At 34.3% G+C, this 20,240-nt stretch overlaps 1 protein-coding gene across 24 annotated transcripts in view; it reads right to left on the bottom strand.

The window, feature by feature from the left end:
- LOC145263089 (peripheral plasma membrane protein CASK-like) overlaps nucleotides 1–20,240 on the bottom strand; it is a 1,377,184-nt gene that overhangs the window by 1,090,108 nt on the left and 266,836 nt on the right. The gene's annotated exons all lie outside the window — the stretch shown is intronic.

Below are 20,240 nucleotides of genomic sequence, written 5' to 3'. Positions count from 1 at the left end.
AATTCGACAATATAGTAATCGTTAGTAATGGAAATTCGGTAAATTTGGTAACTTAAGTGGAACAGCTCATCAAAAAACTTGTTTACATTGGACTTGAAGACAATCAGATTGTAGTCAGCTGGAAAGCAGGAAAATGGAAGACAATTCCAAAGGCGTGCACTTCTTAGAAAGAAGCTTCGATCATGGAATCTACGTTTAGGTTTAGGCCCAGATAAAGAGTGGGGGGAATTATTAATAGTGTTTTCAGGTAAACAAGTGTTTTTTGTGAAAGTTTGCCGAGGGGGGACCATAGATTGAAGCTCATTCGAGCACTTACCATGAAAATAACGATAGAGCAGAGACAAACTCGAAACATCTCTTCTGTGAGATAGAGGTTGCAGGGAAGGGAAAAGGACATCTAACCCTAACTCTGCATAATACTATTTTTGAGACTTGTTATTTAGTGGAAACATTATATTGGAAAGAAAAAAACATGCCGTACATCCACAAATGAAAAATTTACTTTTACCACGACTAATGCTTCTGCAAAACTTTTTTAAAATCCAAGGTGTGGTTACTGAGAAAAGTACAAACGGATGAACAATTTGGGGACAATTTTACCTCTATAATGGCCCCGAAAGAGGCAACCAGTTATTCCAGAAAATCCGTTTCTGCGAAAAAAATTTACTTTCAGCATGCCTAATGTTTCTGCAATAAAATCTTTTTAAATCCAAGGCGTGGTTATTGAAAAAACTGTGAACAAATGGACGAATGGGAGTGAATTATTAGGTCCAATCCCTCCTTTGTCAGGCGTCCAAAAAAGCAAATATAACAAATAAAGAGCATGGTTATACGTCAGTCTGAAAGAAAAGTGTGCATGACTCGTGCATAATGCCAAGAGGTGTATTCTTATATCAAGCAAAAAAAGTTCATTATTATCCTTAAGGTGGACACCACAACGACTATATAATCAAAATCGTTTTCATAAGTGACAACTGACAATGATGAAACGTAATTACCCAGGTGGAAAAAGGAGTATGGAAAAATCAAAATGATAATAATGATGATACTAGCAATACTATTAGATCGTTCAATATTTGTCACTTTTTTTGTTTGCTTTTTTTTTTTTTTTTTTTTGGCCAGATACATAGATGACGTACTAATTTGAATGTGTTCTGGTAAACAGGCCATGTTGCAATATTTTTAGCATCACGTGAGGGTATGTCTCATAAATTTGGCTGATTCTATTTATAACCACGCGTTACAAGAACGAACCAATCAAATGCTAGAACAATTTTCACAGGTCTCTACAGACAAATTTATATATATAGATATATATTGTATTGGTAGTAATTATTAAGTGTGTCTACCAAAAGAGTGCTCAATGTTTAGACAGAGCCAAAATACGTTAATTTAGTATACAAACAAATGGCTACACATAGGCATACATGTTTCAGCAAAAACCCAGTAAGGGAATCGCTTCGTCAGGCCAAGGACAACTCTCCTTGGCCTGACGAAGCGATTCCCTTACTGGGTTTTCGCTGAAACATGTATGCCTATGTGTAGCCATTTGTTTGTATACTAAATTAACTTTATATATATATATATATATATATATATATATATATATATATTAGATATATATCTATCCCTCTCTCTCTCTCTATATATATATATATATATATATATATATATATATTCAAGAAAAAAATATAATTTAATTTTACAAATTAAATAAATTTGTAAAATTGAAGCAAATATAAATATTAGTATTAATATTTATATGACAATCCCAATTAGATGACAAAACTCAATATTCAACATAGTCGTTTAAATCCAACTGTTCTTATACAGAACAATTGGATTTAAATTCTGTAAAATAGATTTTACAACAATTCATTTTTCAACAAGGAGTACAAAGAAATTAAAGCTGTTTCCTTATTCTATTGAGTTTCAATGAATGGGTCACATCCTCGGAGGAAACGTATTTAGCAACATGATATTCATATGTAGTCGATATATTTTGCTAGTTAGCACATAAATTGAATACTAAAAATTGGAGAGGAATCATATGGATGAAATCTGATAAAAATTATGACGAAAAATAAATTAATTTTCATTTATTGCAGACTTTTATCATCTTTTTCTTAGTTGTTTCACAACGTTTCGGCCAACTATCCTCTGTCCTTCGTCAGGTGGTAATAGGCCAGAGGAATAGTTGGCCGAAACGTCGTGAAACAACTAAGAAAAGATGAGGATAATACAGGGTGACCTAAAAAAAAAACAAAAAAAAAAACAAGAGGCCATCTTATGCTGTAGAACGGAGAAAAAAAAAAAAACAAGAGGCCATCTCCATCTTATGCTGTAGAACGGAGAAAAAAACAAAAAAAAAACAAGAGGCCATCTTATGCTGTAGAACGGAGAAAAAAACAACAAAAAAAACAAGAGGCCATCTTATGCTGTAGAACGGAGAAAAAAAAACAAAAAAAAACAAGAGGCCATCTTATGCTGTAGAACGGAGAAAAAAAAACAAAAAAAAACAAGAGGCCATCTTATGCTGTAGAACGGAAAAAAAAAAAAAAAAGAAAAAAAGGCCAAAGACCCTTGTGTTTTGATGTGATGTTTCGAATATAATAGATTAATTATGACCAAAGTTTCATTTCATTCGGACAAAACGCTAAGAAACGGGGCCTAATTAGAGGTGGGGCCCGTTTTTTCTGGGTCACCATGTAGTCCGCAATAAATAAAATTAATAAAAAATACTCATCTCAATAATGAATTCCAATTAAAATAGAAAAATAAATTGTTGTAAACTTTAATTTACAGAATTTAATTCCAATTGTTCTTCTCTATATATCTATAAATTGAGAATGTGTGTGTGTGTGTGTGTGTGTCTTTCTTTCTTAACCCTTAGGCTATGCTGGCTAGCTAATTTTTTAACACTTAGTTTTTACTGTTTTGGCCAAGATCAAAGTGTAGTATCTGTTCTTCAGACGCGGCACTTACATTTCTCGTTCTCTTTCAGTGGAGGAGATATCCTTCACGACTGAGACAATTTTTAATTTTGTACCTTTTCTCCACGTTAAAAAACGACCCTGGTGTCTAACTGTCCCGTGGGGAAGCATTGTAAATAGGAACAAACAACTGCAACAATGGTGTCTTCAAGGACTATGGAATTCTTTTTTTCCCTAACTGCATTAATCAATGAATTAAACCCATGCTTCAAACCCATGTTTGAATGTTTGTATCGTTTTCTGATAAAAAATTCTTTTTCAAAGACCCTAGACTTGATTTTATATGATACTAGCATTTCAGCCCGGCGTTGCCCGGGTGTTTGGAGGTGTATGCTGAGCAAAAAAAAAAAAAAAAGAGTAGATTTTTTTTTTTAATTTGACCCCTATTATGACCCCTTAAAATTTATAGTTTCGGGCTCAAATCACTTTATTAAGTTAGATCCAGGTTCAAGGAACCTATATCTAAAATTTCAAGTGTCTAGACCCAAAATTGTCGGAGGAGTTTGGTAGAGTTCTTAAAGGTCAAATCGTTGAAATTTGACCCCTTAACAGCCAAATTTCTGGCTGACACCCGTCACATCGATTTTCCCAAATCTCAGTACCCGGTATTTCAAATTTGGAGTCTATAGACTAAAAATTGACAGAGTTATTGCGTAGGGAAATGTACACAGACAGACAGACACACACACAGACACACAGACAGACAGACACGTTCACTTTTATAGATATATAGATGAAAAAATTAACACCCATCGTAGATAATGTGTATAAAAATACCATCGTAGACCAAGGGTTAATATATACAAGCTATTATTATTAATGTCATTATTATTGTTGTATAGAAGTAAGAATATTTATTGTTTTGCTATCTAATTTACATATATGTCTGTGGTTTGTACAGGCACACATGTAAATTCGATGACAAGGTTAAAAAAACTCACTCTTTCTCTAAATGCTCAAAGAAATATTAAGAAATATGAGAGCAAAGATAGAGAATTACATAGAAAGCTGGGAGAGAGATGAGTGGCTTGTTCAGATAAATATAAATCATGACTAATTAGAACTAGTGAAATATTTATTGCCCCCCCCCACCCCCGACAAAAGGAGAGTAGACCTGTAAATTCACCCTTGTCCGTTCGTCCGTTCGTCTGTCCACACTATTCTCAATAACTACGCCTTGGAATTTTTTGAAATTTTGCACAAACATTAAACATGATATGATTAAAAAAGTAACAGAATGGATTTTCTGGGGAAACTCTGATTGTTCCCCTAGGGGTGCCTTTCGGGTTAAAATGGCTAAAATTGACATTTTGTGCTTATTAAAAAAATAAAATAAAATTGATGCCTTGGATTTTTATAAAACTTTCTGAAAAGTTGTAACTAACTGATTTCTATATAATTTTGTTTGTCTATACTTTACGATAACCCTTGGGTGTGCCCCAGGGGCTCTTTTAGGGCTAATAAAAACACTCCATTTTTGGGACTATTTTACCATATTTGTCTAAAATTTTCTTTGTATGTCTACTTAGCAGTTTTGCATGGAGCTGAACTCAAATTTAAATATGTTAAGGCCTTGGGGACTTTTTGGGTTGAATGGAGGCGGGGGGGGGGCAAATGATGGACTTTCATTTCTTTTTTTGCATGGTGCAGAACTCAAATTTACATATGTTAAAGCCTAAAACTGCACCGTTTGTTCATTTTCACCAGGATTTGACATCCTCTGGAGACTTTGGAGGCCAAATGGGAGAGGGAGGGGGTGCTGAATTTAGTCATTTTTTTTATGCCTCCGTTCACTCATGGGGACCATGCATGCTTCACTTGTTTTTGTTTTCTTTCAAATATAGCTCAATCCAAGAACTAATGTAGATTTTAGTATGTATTTTGTGTTATTAAAGTAAATGAGGGAAAAGGCCTTAGAGAAAGAAACGTTGATTGACTCACATTTAGTATAATAACAGATGCACGTATGTAGATGAATGGATTGAAATAAAATAAAATAAAAAAAAACATGGTAGAGTTGCTTACTCTTACTCCAAGAGCATCTAATTTCGAAGTTGGTGAACCTACTACACCCCCCCCCCCTCGCCGCACCTTGGAACCTTATTGATTTTATCTATTTTCTCATCTTCTAAATATATCCACGACTCTTTTTTTCTGCTTTGAGACACATCAAGTTTCCACTTCATCGATGCAATGAAACCCTAACCCTCAAAGATTTCTGTCATCTTTCGGCTACATACAGGTAAAGATGGAATGTATTCCAATTGACAAGGAAAAGTTATATATTAGTGATAGGACGATTCCAATATTTTTTTTTTTCTGATTCTGATACAATTACCGCTTTCGATTTTTTTTTTTTTTTTTACAACTCTCTAAATATTTTACTATAGAGTTGTTAATTTTCCTTGATTACGGTAAAAAAAAAAAAAAAAAAAAAAAAAAGAAATGTTATCCGATTTAAAGGAACTATGAAGATGAGGATAATAATAAAAAAAAAAAATGAATACATAAAAGAAATTTTTTGTTTTTGACTCAGCACTACTGATGGGACGATTCCAATATTTTTCCCGATTCCGATACAATTACCAATTCCGATTCTTTATAAATCTCTAATTATTTAACTATAAGGTTGTTATTTCCGCTGATTTTCATAAAAACACATGTTAAATGTGCAGATATTTTCAGAAACGTCAAAATGCATTTGTGGAGGATGAGCTATCGATTTTAGCTTTAATGGTAATTTAAAATCAATAAATTATTTATTATTTTATTATTATTACCAGCCATGGAAGATTTGGGTTTAAACAAAATCAAATACAAAAAAAATACAATTAAAAGAATCGTTTTAGCATCGAAAAATAGGCATCAATTTTTCCGATTCCGATTAATCGTCCCAACACTAATATATAGTCATCCACATACGTTGTTTCACAGCTCATCAGTGGGCCTAGACAGGCAACTGCCTCAAGCCAAGATTTAAACCCGACCACCCAAATGACAGTCATGGCTTCTCACCATTGCTCTATACGGCTGCTGCTGTGTAGGTAATGAATTGCCGATGTTTTGACATCGTCCAAATGCCTCCGCTCGATTTGTCTACACAAAGAGCGTCGCTTAATACGCTAATGGCAGTTTGTATATCACTTCCCGATATGCTCAACCCAAGATAGGGAGCATTATAGTCATCCACATACAGTCCTGTTTCGCTGTTTCACAGCTCATCAGTGCAGCTATATATTTTCTTGTAAATAAAAAATGTCTAAATCAAAGGACAACATTAAACAGCATTGCCCATAATGTGAATGCGATACTATGGTTACTGGAGAGGGGGGGGGGCTAATTTTTAGAACTTTTTATATACTCTCTAGATTGTAATATCTACGATTTGCGAATGAAGGTCGTCCCTATCTTTTATTTGAGCGACTTTTACAAAATTCATACTATTCCTTCCTCTCTCATGTTTTTCGTATGAAAGCGAAACTGATCAAAAGCAAAGGCAGATTCCTGGCTTTCGTTCCAGGAACGTTCAGAAGCATTTAGCTTTGTTCACTGTGAGGGAAAACCCTCATATCAGACAATTGCTATTCATTTGGATGCTGCCAGTGTTTTTTTGGGGAAACTACCTTGTGTGGAAGAAAATAAATACCAAAAGAGAAAGCTTGACTGGCCCCAGGCCAGCTTTCATTTCTTCGCCAACTCTTAATGTAATTATTATTTAGTTCACAACTTTTTGATTGACATTGCTAAATTTGAACGCTTTTCACTTCCTGTGGTGTCATAGTGAGGTGGTAACATATCAGGTTTTCTTTCAATTTTTCCGTCTTCGCGTCACAGAGTTTTTTTTTTTTTTGTTTTTGCACAACACATACCTCCAAACATCTAGGCAATGCCGGGCACCCAGGTTAGTTTATTATAAGGGTTAAAGGTTAAGGGTTAGGAGTTAGAGCAAGATTTTCTTGTAATTTATGATAAAGGTCCATGTTTATCTCACACCCACAATGAGATGTGACAAGATCATGAAGTGAGGATTAAAAAGCTAGTAAGAGACATGTGCACTCTGACCGACAAAGAATGCCTGAGCAATCCCATCAGTGTACCTAGTAAACGTGTCTCAGGTGATTAGCAATAAACCCCTTCTCAAAAGAGGTAAAGCCTGGCAGGGAGGTGAACCTAGAACTGCATAGAATCATACTTCAGTTTAACAAAAGCACCGCCACCAACTCAAAAATTGTTGGACTGAATGTCGAGAATGTATCTTCGACTTGTATGAACAACACAACCCAGGTGGACAAAAGTAAACGAAAAACGGTTAAGAAATGCTAGCCAAGACTACATGAAAAATAAATAAGATGTTTTTCTTTTCAAGTAAAGAAACGCAAGTGCCAATCTCTGCCCCATCGCTGCAATGTCACATCCTTATGCCTGTTTTACAAGTAATAGAATGTGCTCTGATGAACTTATCGCACTTGTGCCCCCCTTGACGTAAATATCCCCTACTAACCTGACAAGCAGCAAAATCGCACTCCTTCACTGCTAAAGTCCCTAGATGTGAGGAAAGTCTTCGAATAGTTTTTTCCCTCAGACTGCTTGACTTTGGAATTTCCTCCCTATTTCCTTGACTATACTAACATGTAGAAGTTTGAATGTAATGTAAACAAACATCTCGCCGCTCAACTCCCCGCAGTCAGTGGTTAGACACGACCCCAAATAGCAGCCCCTTACATTCCAAGTGGCAATATGCTTTATTTAGGATGAAAAATAGTAAATAAAAAGAAAAATACCTGACATTGCTGATAAAGAGCAAAATTAAAACATCTGGCAAAGGGCCATAACTCTTGTATGAACTAAATAACTTAATAGATGAACAAAAATCTGACTCAGTAGTTCTAAAGAATTGATATGATTGGACTCGGATTCCCTCTAAGCTTTTCTTAAGTTGATCCAAAATAATCCCCTTCCATCAACTTATTTGACTGATGTGACTTTTAATACTAGCTTTTATTCATCCATTAAAATCATTATCATTTGCATAATCTTAACAAGTAAGGCACAAGGCCAAAACAGTTGTGGGGATTGACGATGGTGTAACACCACATGGCTCTAATAATGACAAGTTGTCAACCCCAATGTTGTGTGTCGCGGATTTCTTCTCCATCTTCTGTTCTTACGGACGTATCATCATCGTTTCTCCCACTAGCAGCCATCGATAGGAGCACACAGGCTCACACATATAAAACCAAAATAAAACAGGAAAACACAAAGAAAGCACAGACTCTAACACTTCACAAATATATCGCCCACATCTATACCTACTGTTGAGACCATTTCCGTCATTCGATCAATTCATTTTCCCATCTGTTTCAAGTTATGATCCATCTTCAACTGCATCCTAACTTCAACTGACACATGTCAAACGAATAGTTCCATCTGACTTACAACTGCCATTAAGTCTACTTCATGCCTGCCGTAAAAACTCCAAACCGCCCTTAAACTGTTTTTACTGTAATTAACCCACGCCAAACGTCATATAACTAATTGTCAGTTTTAAAGTACCCAAAAACCAAACCTAAATATATCTCAGGTTCATTGTTACTGTCACTCTGACCAACCATTCCATGTCAAGTTTCTTGTGTCTATCTTCCTGTCTATTGTCTAGTAATGAATCCTATTTACTATTTCTTTCGTTACATGCTAAACCTATTTTCTTTTTTTTTTTTGTTATACATTTTTTCTTTCCTTGAACTTCAACATAGCTCCTATAGTATCACATATCTCAGTTTTTTTTTTTACATGAGCGTCACCACTTATTAAGGCCGATCGGCCACTCAAGGATAAGAGTTAAAGAGTGTACAGTAGTCAAAAGGACAATATAGTAATCGATAGTAATGGAAGTGCGGTAAATTTGTTAACTTAAGTGGAACGGCTCATCAGAAGCTTGTTCACGTTGGACTTGAAGACAACCATATTATAGACAGCTGGAAAGCAGGAAAACGGAAGACAATTTCACAGGCGTGCATTTCTAAGAAAGAAGCTTTGATCATGGAATCTATGTTTAGGTTTAGGCACAGATAAAGAGTGGGGGGAATTATTGATAGTGTTTTCAGCTAGTCGAGTGTTTCTTGTGAAAGTTTGGCGAGGGGGGACCATAGATTGAAGCTCAGTCGAACACTTTCCATGAAAATAACGATAAAGCAGAGACAAACTCGCAACATCTCTTCTGTGAGATAGAGGTTGCAGCCAAGAAAAAAGGACATCTCCCACCAGGCCACGGTCTATTTTGAACCCTATCAAGGCAGGCCAATCCTTTCTAGCAGCTCCTGCCCATATGTGGCAACAGTATTCCATCCTTTGAACTCAGGAATCGTTCATATTATTTGCATTATTCAGACGTTTTGGTCGATGTAACCTCCAACCGGCTTCAGATGTATAAATTGTTAAGTTTGGTAAAGGAAAAAGGGAGTAACTCTACACTTCTGAGGTTTCGTATTTAGGTTCTAGTTGAAAGTAAATTAACGAAAAAATATAACGCCACCAACAAAAATATCAAGCAAAACACTAGGGGATATTATTTCTAAATTATTTCTAAAAACTAGTAGGAGCTGTGGAAATTCCACAGTGGACTCTTTCATATGTAATATATTGATGTTGGTATTCTGTGGATGTTCAGTGTAGCTCTTTTGGTAAAATTGCAAAAGTATTTATCTAAGTTAGCATGGATGCCTGCCGTACCCTAGTCGTAAAATATGCTTAAATATGATAATTTATGCAAATTTCATATGCATTATTATAGAATATATATTATTATTTCCTATCGATTCTTAGATATTATAAAATTGTGATTTCAAAACTAAAGAAAATATATCCATATGACTTGGATGCATCAGTTTGAATCGAAACTGAAACCAAAACTTATGAAGAAAAATATATGTATGCATATATATATATATATCTTTCAACTATAATCAAAATCAAAACCAAAACTCATGAAGAATTCTTGATAAAATTATTTAGAAAAAAAGTAGATGACTTGAGTGGCATCAGCTATAATCGAAACTGAAACCAAAGCTTATGAAGAATTCTTCGTAAAATTATTTATTAAAAGAAATGGAAGGTCAATTAAATGACAGTCACTCGGAAGAAAAACAATGTAAACATGACACACAAAATAACACAAATGCTATCGTATTAACATATCTATAATAAAGCGGGGATGCTAAAGTTTAATCAGATACATTAACCAATTTGTAAGTTCCTAAAAACTAAATTTTTTATTGGTATTATTTGGATTCTTCAGACTACTGTTTTCATCTTGACCGTTATTTTCACGTTTCAGCTGATTTAACCTCCAACTTTTTCTGGTGTATTTGTATCTTGTCGAATTTGGTAATCTTTCCGCCGAACTCGGGAATCGGCATGAATAAAAATGCGTGGTAAATTAAGTTGCAAGTTACGCTCTTCTGAAGGTTGACGTTTCAATCTTTAGTGCGGGCAGCACTCAAAAAATACAATTGCAAATTATTTAGGACTTCTACCCAGTCATGGCTGATGAAACGAGAACACACTACCTCCATGGATTAAATAGAGGATTCCATTTTAATATTCCGTGAAAATTCCTGAGTTCAAAAAGATACACCTGAAGAAGGTCAGAGGTTACATCAACCAAAATGTTCTGAAAATAACTTTTTATTTACTTTTTGGGGGTACCTTACTCTCATTCCATCAGTCATCACTGGATATTTAAATAATTCGCAATTGTATTTTTCAGTTGGCCACACTAGGAATTGAACCTTCAACCTTCAGGATAATATAACTTTTACAATTGATTTTTCCAAGTACTCTAACCACTGCACCACAGGTCCTTGCTACCCCCGTAAAGTAAATAAAGGGTTCCGTTCAAAATTCCTGAGGTTGACAGAAACATTCCCAAATTTGATAAGATACACTTGATGAAGGTCGGAGGTTACATCGACCAAAACGTTGTGCAATAACACTCAAGATGAGAACAGTAGTCCAAATAATCCAAACATGAATTATCAATGCTTATCTAAATAATTCAAAAACATAATATCGGAAATTGTTATGTCGGACTTTGAAATCTATATGCAATTTCAAATTTTATTTAATATTTAATCCAAGAGGTATATTGTTCTCGTTCTATCATCATAGTCAGCATAAATCAGTTCCAAGTGACAGTCTTCAAGAGGTTGCAAGTTCAATTTTCACTATCTGCGATATTAAGTAAGAATAAAATAGATATTACTTAAGTCTAACCGGAGGAGAACAATCTACCCACTTTGACAAAATAAAGGATTCAGTTTGAAATGGGTAATGATATATTGATAATGAACAGATTAACAAAAAAAAAAAAAAAAATGAATATAGGAAAACCATAGTTGCAAAATGTGAAATGGCATTTTTTTTTTTTTTTATGCTTGATATAATTTTCAATAACATGCGAGCATGTGGGATCCTCTCTCCATGGGTGAAAAATTTACTTTCACCATGACTAATGTTTGTGCAAAATATTTTAAAAATCTAAGGTGTGGTTATTGAGAAAAGTGTGAACAAATGAGCGGATGAATAACTTGGGTCAATTTTACTCCTATAATGCCCTGTAGAGGAGGCAACCAGAGTTGTCCTGGGAAGTCTGTTCTAGCAAAAATTTACTTTCACCATGACTAATGTTTGTGCAAAAATTTTTTTTAAATTCAAGGAGTAATTATTGAGATAAGTGCGAATGGATGAATGGGAATAAATTACAAGGTCCAATGCCACCTTTATCGGGGGACCAACAAGCTGTTTAAAAATTTTTGAGATGAGGATTGATAATTTGTTTTAGTTGGATTATTTGGACTATTGTTCTCATCTTGGTTGTTAGTTTTCACAACGTTTACGTCAATGTAATCTCCGGACTTCTTCAGGTTTATCTTTTCAAACTCTGGAATCTATAAAGGATTTCGAACTGAACTGTTTATTTAATACATGAGGAGGGGTAGATTTTTCTTATTCTGTCAGCCATTACTGGATAGAAGTTATAATTGTTACAGTTCTGAACGTTTTAAATGAGGGCTGATTGTTTTGATCAGACTATTGTTCTCATCTTGAGTGTTATTTGTGCAACGTTTCGGTCGGTGTAGAAAAAGGGAAGGTAACTATAATAAAGTTGGACAAGGGATTTTAACAGTAAATGGGAGATAATCTACTGTCAAATTTTAGTATAATTACTTTCCCTTTGTCAACCAAATGTTTTTCACACATGAAACCACGGTGAAAAAAAACAAAACAACAAAAACAACTCCAAGAATACGAAACCATCTATGGAGCCAGTAACTTTTCTCCTTTCTTATCCAAGATGGCAACCAACATGCCTGACAAAGGTTGAAAGTTATAATTGTTATGTTATTTTTAATATCTCATTGGAATCGTCATATTCGGATTAACACCCATTTTACACGTTGGCATGCTATTGGACAACTTTTTAGAAATTCTCTTCCAAACTTATTTCTAGTCAAATTTCTTTAGAGGTTATTTGCTTAACTAAAGCAAAATTTTTATATACCAAATGCTTTTACTGAAACCAACCTAGACTTTGGAATTCCCTTCCTGCTACCTGCTTCCCTGACTGTACTGATATGCAGAAGTTTAAATGTAACGTAAACCAACATCCTGTTAATCACTCCTAGGCATGGTCCCAAATAGTAGCCCCTTACATCCAAGTGGCGATATGCCTTGTTAGGGGTGAACGTGAGTTAAAAAAAAAACAACAACAAAAAAACAGTTAGGTGATGGGAACCAGTGTTTTTATAGAAATATAATCTTTAGTTGATTGTCCATCAAGTGTAAAGAGTATATATACGGCATAATCACGTTTGACACACTGGTTCCCGTCAGATCACTAAAGTTAAGCAACAATGAGCTTGGCCAGTACCAGATGGGTAACTATTTGTGGCTTCCGCTTATCTCAGTATTGTTTCCAGTCGTCTTGGACTTCTCCTTGCCACTGGACTTAAGCAGTGCTGATTCAGGAAAGATGTGGTTAGGGATTGTGCAACCCTTGCACACAATTACACACACAGCTGCCCCTACAGGGGGTATCCTTTGTCTTTCGAGACTGAGTGGAGGCATCGGTAGAGTTTTTCTCTTGCTTTTTATTGATGCTTTTTGTTTGTTTGTTTTTCTTTTGGAACGATTCTGATAAATTTTAAAATAACTTGGTAAACGGTGGAAAGAGGAATCCCAAGGTTTGCGTCAATCTGACACTGATTAAACCCACTCTCAGATCGATCTATAAAAGGGCTTATCTGAAACTCAGAGAATTCTATGTATTAGACAGATCATTTATTGGTTTTTATCTCCATCAAATAATGGCAAGGCCGCAGAATAGAACACTCGAAAGTGAATCGGATTTCAAACTGTGTTGCAAGAATTTATCAGAAAAGGAAAGTTAGCTTCTCAATCTTAGGAATGGCAAGAGATTGTCTAATATTGACGGAATCAGATTAGCAATCAAGGTCGTTCAGATTTGTTTCTTATGCAGTCTGGCAGAAGACGGTAACGATTAATCGTCAATGACCAAAATGTAATCCATGGGATCCGTAAGCAAAGAATTCTTCTTTTGCCCAACAACAATTTAGCCAATCCACACTCAAGAAACAGGAACAAATGAAATAAATAAAAAAAAACAAAAAAAAAACGCATTCATTTGTTTCTTTGACAATCATGCAGTATAGTTAACAAACATGAAATCAAATAAAAATATACATGCACATACACACACTAGCAGGCTGTCCGGCGTTGCCCGATCATAATATAGTATTTTAATTTATGCAGATTTCATATTTATTATTATAGAGTCAATTCTCTATTAGTTGCTATATTGTACGCCAATATGTAGTAGTGATTTCAAAAGTTAATATATATATATATATATATATATATATATATATTTATATATAACTGAGGTATCATGAGCTAGAATTGAAATCAAAACATAGCTGTTATCATCTGAGCTAAGTCCAAAACTTTAAAAATTAACATACTTAAATGTATAAATGTATATTTGCATATGCATAGAAGATAAACATTTACACCTCTCAAATTCCTATTTTTTTATAAATTTTAACCCCTTAGCAGCTATTTTTACCGGCTAAAAAACCAAATCGATTTTATTCCACAGATCCGAATACTCTATAGATCTAGTTTCAAGTCTGTAGACCAAAAATTGACAGAGTAGTTTGGTAGAGACCGTTCTGCAAGCACAGAGACAAGATCGTGGCTGGTTACCTTTAATGCATCTAAAACCAAGCTCCTATCTTTACATCATCAACGCTCTGATCCCCATCTGGCATCAATTAAAATGGCCCATGTTTTGATAAGCTTCTGGGTTTGACCTTTACTCCGGATCTGAAATGGAACACGTACATCAAATCTGTTGCCAAGGTCGCTGAGAAAATGGTGGGATCCTTCTACTGTTCCAGAAGATATCTCAGTACTGATGCAATTCTCTATCTATATAAAAGTCAAGTATGCCCAAGGATGGAATACTGCTGCCACATATGGACAGGAGCTGCTAAAAATAGCCTATCCTGCCTTGACAGAGTACAAAATAGACTTTGTGGCTTAGTGGGGGATGCCCTTTTCTCTTCCCTGAAACCTCTCTCCCACTGAAGAGACGTTGCAAGCCTGTCTTTGTTTTATCGTTATTTCCATGGCAGGTGCTCGTCTGAACTCCAATCTCTGGTCCTCCCTCGCCAATCTTTTACAAAAAACACCCGTTTAGCTGAATCCACTGTCAAGAACTTTCTCCACTCTTTATCTGTGCCTAAATCAAAACATAGATTCCATGAACAAAGCTTCTTTCTTAGAACTGCACACCTGTGGAACTCTCTACCGCTTGTCTGTTTCCTACATGACTACAACTTGGATATCTTCAAGTCCAACATAAACAAATTCCTGATGAACCGCCCCCTTAAGTAAGACACTTTATCAAATCTCCAATACTAACGAATACTACAACACTATCCCATTGATTACTTTACACGCAATAACCCTTATCCCTGAGTGGCTTCTGGGCCTTGATAAGTGGAGACCTCCATGTAATATAAATATATATATAAATAAATAAATGGATGTTCATTGGTTAGAATGACAAGACCCATCTGCTCATCCCTCAAGGATGATCAAATGGCACATGCTAAATTGTAAAACAAGGGTTGTACACTCCATAACTAATGTTCTCCTTGATTCCAGTGACAAGAAGTCCAGGACAACTGGAAACAATGTGAGATAAGCAGAGAGTATATACAGAACTTGGTATTCCCAAATGGTATCCATTTTATTACTGAGCAGACAAAATGAGGCTTCACTTTGGTAAATAAAAATTATATATATATACTAGCTTTGCCCGGTCGTAAAATACACTTAAATATGATATTTTCATTTGTTCGGATTTCGTATATATTATTATAGAATTGTGATTTCAAAAGTAAAAAAAACAAACTGTTCAAGTGCCATCAGCTAGAATTGAAACTGAAACCAAAACCGTAGCATTCAAATCTGGTGACCAACTGTACCAACGTGACATGCATATGAACTGATTAAAAATTTACAATTTAAAAATAAACTAAGATGAACGTACACAATGTCTAACGATTTTTTCAATTTTTACCCATTTTTGAGCCTTAGAACTATTTTAACCGGCTAAAGACAGTTCATAAAAATCTAATCATTAGAGACCCATAGCGCCGCTCTGCGACTTTTAGTTTCCAAAGAATTTTAAAATATGGAGACAGACAAACAGATATACAGTTTTTATATATATATATATATATATATATTTGATATATATATATGATATATATATATTTGATATATATATATGATATATATATATATTTGATATATATATATGATATATATATATATATATATTTGATATATATATATGATATATATATATATATATATTTGATATATATATATGATATATATATATATATTTGATATATATATATGATATATATATATATATATATATTTGATATATATATATATATATATATTTGATATATATATATATATATATATATATATATATATATTTGATATATATATATATATATTTGATATATATATATATATATTTGATATATATATATATTTGATATATATATATATATATATATATATTTGATATATATATATATATATATATATATATATTTGATATATATATATATATATATATTTGATATATATATATATATATATATATATATATATATGATATATATATATATATATATATATGATATATATATATATATTTGATATATATATATATTTGATATATATATATATTTGATATATATATATTTGATATATATATATTTGATATATATATATATATATATATATTTGATATATATATATATTTGATATGTATATATATATATATATATTTGATATATATATATATTTGATATGTATATATATATATATATATTTGATATATATATATATATATATATATATATTTGATATATATATATATATATAGATAGATAGATAGATAGATATTAGAATTTTCAGATTGTGAGCGATGATATATTTCCACAGTCAACCAACGTCGCAACTCACACAAGCCATGAAAGCCAACAAACCAAAAGTCAAGACTCATGTTTCACCCTTATTTGGGATCATCAGTTGAACACATCTGAACTCGCGACTCAAAACTCGAATCTCTTACATGTGAGGCGAGTACTCTGCCACTTGAGCAACTGCATCACACACAAAGTTTATTAAAACAGATCCAGCAAATCATGGTGAACTCCGCCTATGGACTGTACCTACGTTGTCTCAAACAAGGAGTTGAATGACATCGTCCTAGTGATTGTAAAAATCCTACTTGTGAGACATTAGCTTGGCTTGGTTGGATTACCACATCTCAAACAATAAGGGTTTGACACGATGATCTTCTCATGAAAAGCAAAACCTATGGCATTGCTGGATGAATACTCAACAATCAAATCCTACTTAGATAAAAGAAAAATCCAGATTGTCCTCGATGGTCGTATATCAACACATGATATAAATGTGTGTGCCACAGAGATCAATCCTTGGACCGTTACTATTCCTAATATTCACAGGTTCAAGATGAGTTCTCTCTATTGTACTAAAAAACTACTCCCACCTGAGAGTGTCCTTTATCTCTACTCCTATGCATGGAGTATCGTTGCCACATCTGGGCTGACGCATCTGCCGCTAGTCTCTAGCTTCTAGAAAAGGTTTAAAACAGAATCACCAACCTAATAAGTCCTGAACTATCAACTAAACTCCAACTTCTGTCCCATTGTCGAAACGTGGTATCCTTGTGCCTGTTTTACAAATATTTCAATGGCAAGTGCTCTAACGAACACAAAGCACTAGTCCTCCCTCAACAACAATACCCTCGACAAACCTGACAAGCAGCAAAGTCTCACCCCTACACTGTAGAGATATTTAGAAGCCGTAAAGCCTTGTACACGAATAGCATTTTCCCCTTAGATCGCTGCACTTTGAAATTCCCAGGCCTCTGCTTCCCTGACTGTACTGACACACAGAAATTCATGTGACATGTGAACAGACATTTCGCTGCCCAACTCCCTAAATAGTATCCCTGCAAATCTGGTACCAAATAGTAGCCCTCCACAACTAAGTGACTCTGTGCGTTGTTTCGGATGAAATAACAGTTTTATAAAAAAAAAAAAAAAGCCTGATGCTTTTCCCTGGGAATTAAACAAAGACTTTTGTATAAGGACACAGACTAAAAACTTGCATGTGGCAAGTTCAGATCCTGTTCCTGGAGAGGAGGTAAATAAAATAGTCATACCAGTTAAGAATAGGTCCTTGATAAACATTCCAACAGAATTTGTGTCAAAAACATGTGTAGGTATCGATCCTCTGTTTTGTAAAACATTTTTTGTCACTAATATTAACAATTAGCATAGACATCCCGAAAAATTGAGTCATTGGAAAGCCCTAAAACATATCTTAGTGACCCCTGAAGATTTAACTTTCATTATGATCTACGGAATCACCCTCAAACCCACTGTTCAAATTCTTGCAATGCAGAGCTAACCCCTCTTTTCCTGAGTAAACCCCCCCCCCAAAAAAAAACAAAAAAAAAACATGTATTCAACACTCGAAGAATGTTGCGGGGTGCAGCGATCGAAACGTTGTAATATTACACCCGAGATGAGAATGATTGTAAGATTAATAAAAATGGTTTTGTATTACTGTACACAGATTCGAAAAAGTTGTCAAAAAACAAATATATAACAAATAAATGTTATCAAAAGCAAGATAAGTTACTTTTCTACCAAACTGGATATATTTTTTGTGTTTTTATTCAATGTAACATGTTTATTCAGCTCGAAAAACATACAGTATTTACCAATGTATTGGAAAATTCAAGATGGCGTCTGATTCTCTCTTTAACATGGTAAGTTTGGGAAAAGGTGTTATAAATAAAAATCCAGATAAAATACTGTTAAAAACTCGCTCAATATATGTTACCGTGACATAGGTTGACATATATTCGGCGGGTTTTTAATAAACACTGTATGTTTTTCGAGCTGAATAAATATGTTACATTGAATAATACAAACCCATAAAAATAATACAAACATTCACATCTCATCTCAAAAATTCAGAATTGCAGAGTCTGGGTGATTTTTAAGTTAGGTGACCTTTTCTTCGTCAACTGAGGTAGGATTCTGTGCAGTTTTAGAAGATTCGCTCTCCATGCTTTCAGAAGGAAAGTTTGTTGATTTGTTGATAATGCTTACCAGAAAATAATGACAGGGCAGCTCTATTTTAAAAGTTTCAATTAGCCGTAATTAAATGACATATCTTATCAATTTTCTATCTATAACTTTCACTCCCTCCAACTGTATCTTTTTCCTTTTTATTTTTTAAACTAATTCAGTACAGTTAATCAGTTTAATCTTGTTCAAACATTAGCAATGGAGCGGTGATGGTGGCTAATGGTTAATGACACAAACTTGTTGAGACACTTGTAGTCTGTCTAAACTGTACGAACGAACTGACTAAATCAAGATGGCCGACTCCTATTTATATCACCACAAGCAAGGGAGGTAACCATGTAACTGAAACAAGGGAGGTAACCAATGTCTACATTAACATTGCTGCTGTCCTCAAGTGAATAATTTATTTCTGATTTAACAAGTCCCTTAGAAGCTCAGACGAAGCTCCTGCCTTGGTCAAACAATCAGACACCTGATCACAACCCCTGATCCATTCTATCTGTATCTCTCCTCTACTCTTCATTTCCTTCAGCCTTGCTACATCTATTCTCAATCGTCGATCGCTTACCAGATTGTTGGAATTCAATGTCTCCACAAGTGATGCATTATCTGTCTTGCAGAGAACGTCTGGCAATTTAGATAACTGAAATACCTCTTGTATCATAACCGCAGTCAAAACACCAGCATCAGCTCCCTCATTCAGAGCAAGAGTCTCTGAGGCCAATGGGCTTTTTGTCACTCTGTCCAATTTCTTTGACGCCCAACACATGGGGGCAATTTTGTCAGTACTTCCTCCAATAAAGACAACAAAACCACCCTGTGAAGATCCATCTTCCAGACTGGCATAAGAGGCATCAGTATAACACAAAATGTGTAAATCTGAGGGCTTTCCCAATTTTGGAAATGTTATAGAACCCTTCTTGGATTTCAATTTTGATAAGGCTTTATTCGCCTCAAATAAGGCTTTTACTTTGGGATGCTTTCCAGTGTTGCTCATTTTACACACATCAAAAGCTATATCAGGGCGTGTTTGAGTTGAAACCCACATCATCTGACCTGCAAGTCTCTTCAACTCATGCTTTTCTTCTTCATTCAGTTCATCATTTTTCCTCAGTATCCTCCCTTTGCTTATTTCTATTGGAGATATGGAAGATACATATAGATCTTGTTCTACAGTGATCCCATTTTCCTGTTGATTAACATTCAGTCCAACATATTTGAATGTTCCACTTTCATGAGATCCCACCTTAAATTTTTCTTTCAATGTTGCAATCACATCCCTTTCAAACTCTGTGTTTCCACAGAAAACAAAATCATCCACGTGCATAGCAAGAATTCCAGTCAAATTTCCTTTAATATCATGCCACAAAAACAATGCATTATCATAAGCACTTGCTACTCCTTTTAATTCAATCAAAGCCTGAGTAACTCTCTTGTACCA

Source organism: Euprymna scolopes, chromosome 38 (genome assembly GCF_053919585.1).
Source record: "Euprymna scolopes isolate OS-2025 chromosome 38, ASM5391958v1, whole genome shotgun sequence".
In the NCBI taxonomy this organism is placed as follows: Eukaryota; Metazoa; Mollusca; class Cephalopoda; order Sepiida; family Sepiolidae; genus Euprymna; species Euprymna scolopes.
This window is presented reverse-complemented; position numbering and strand designations above follow the sequence as displayed.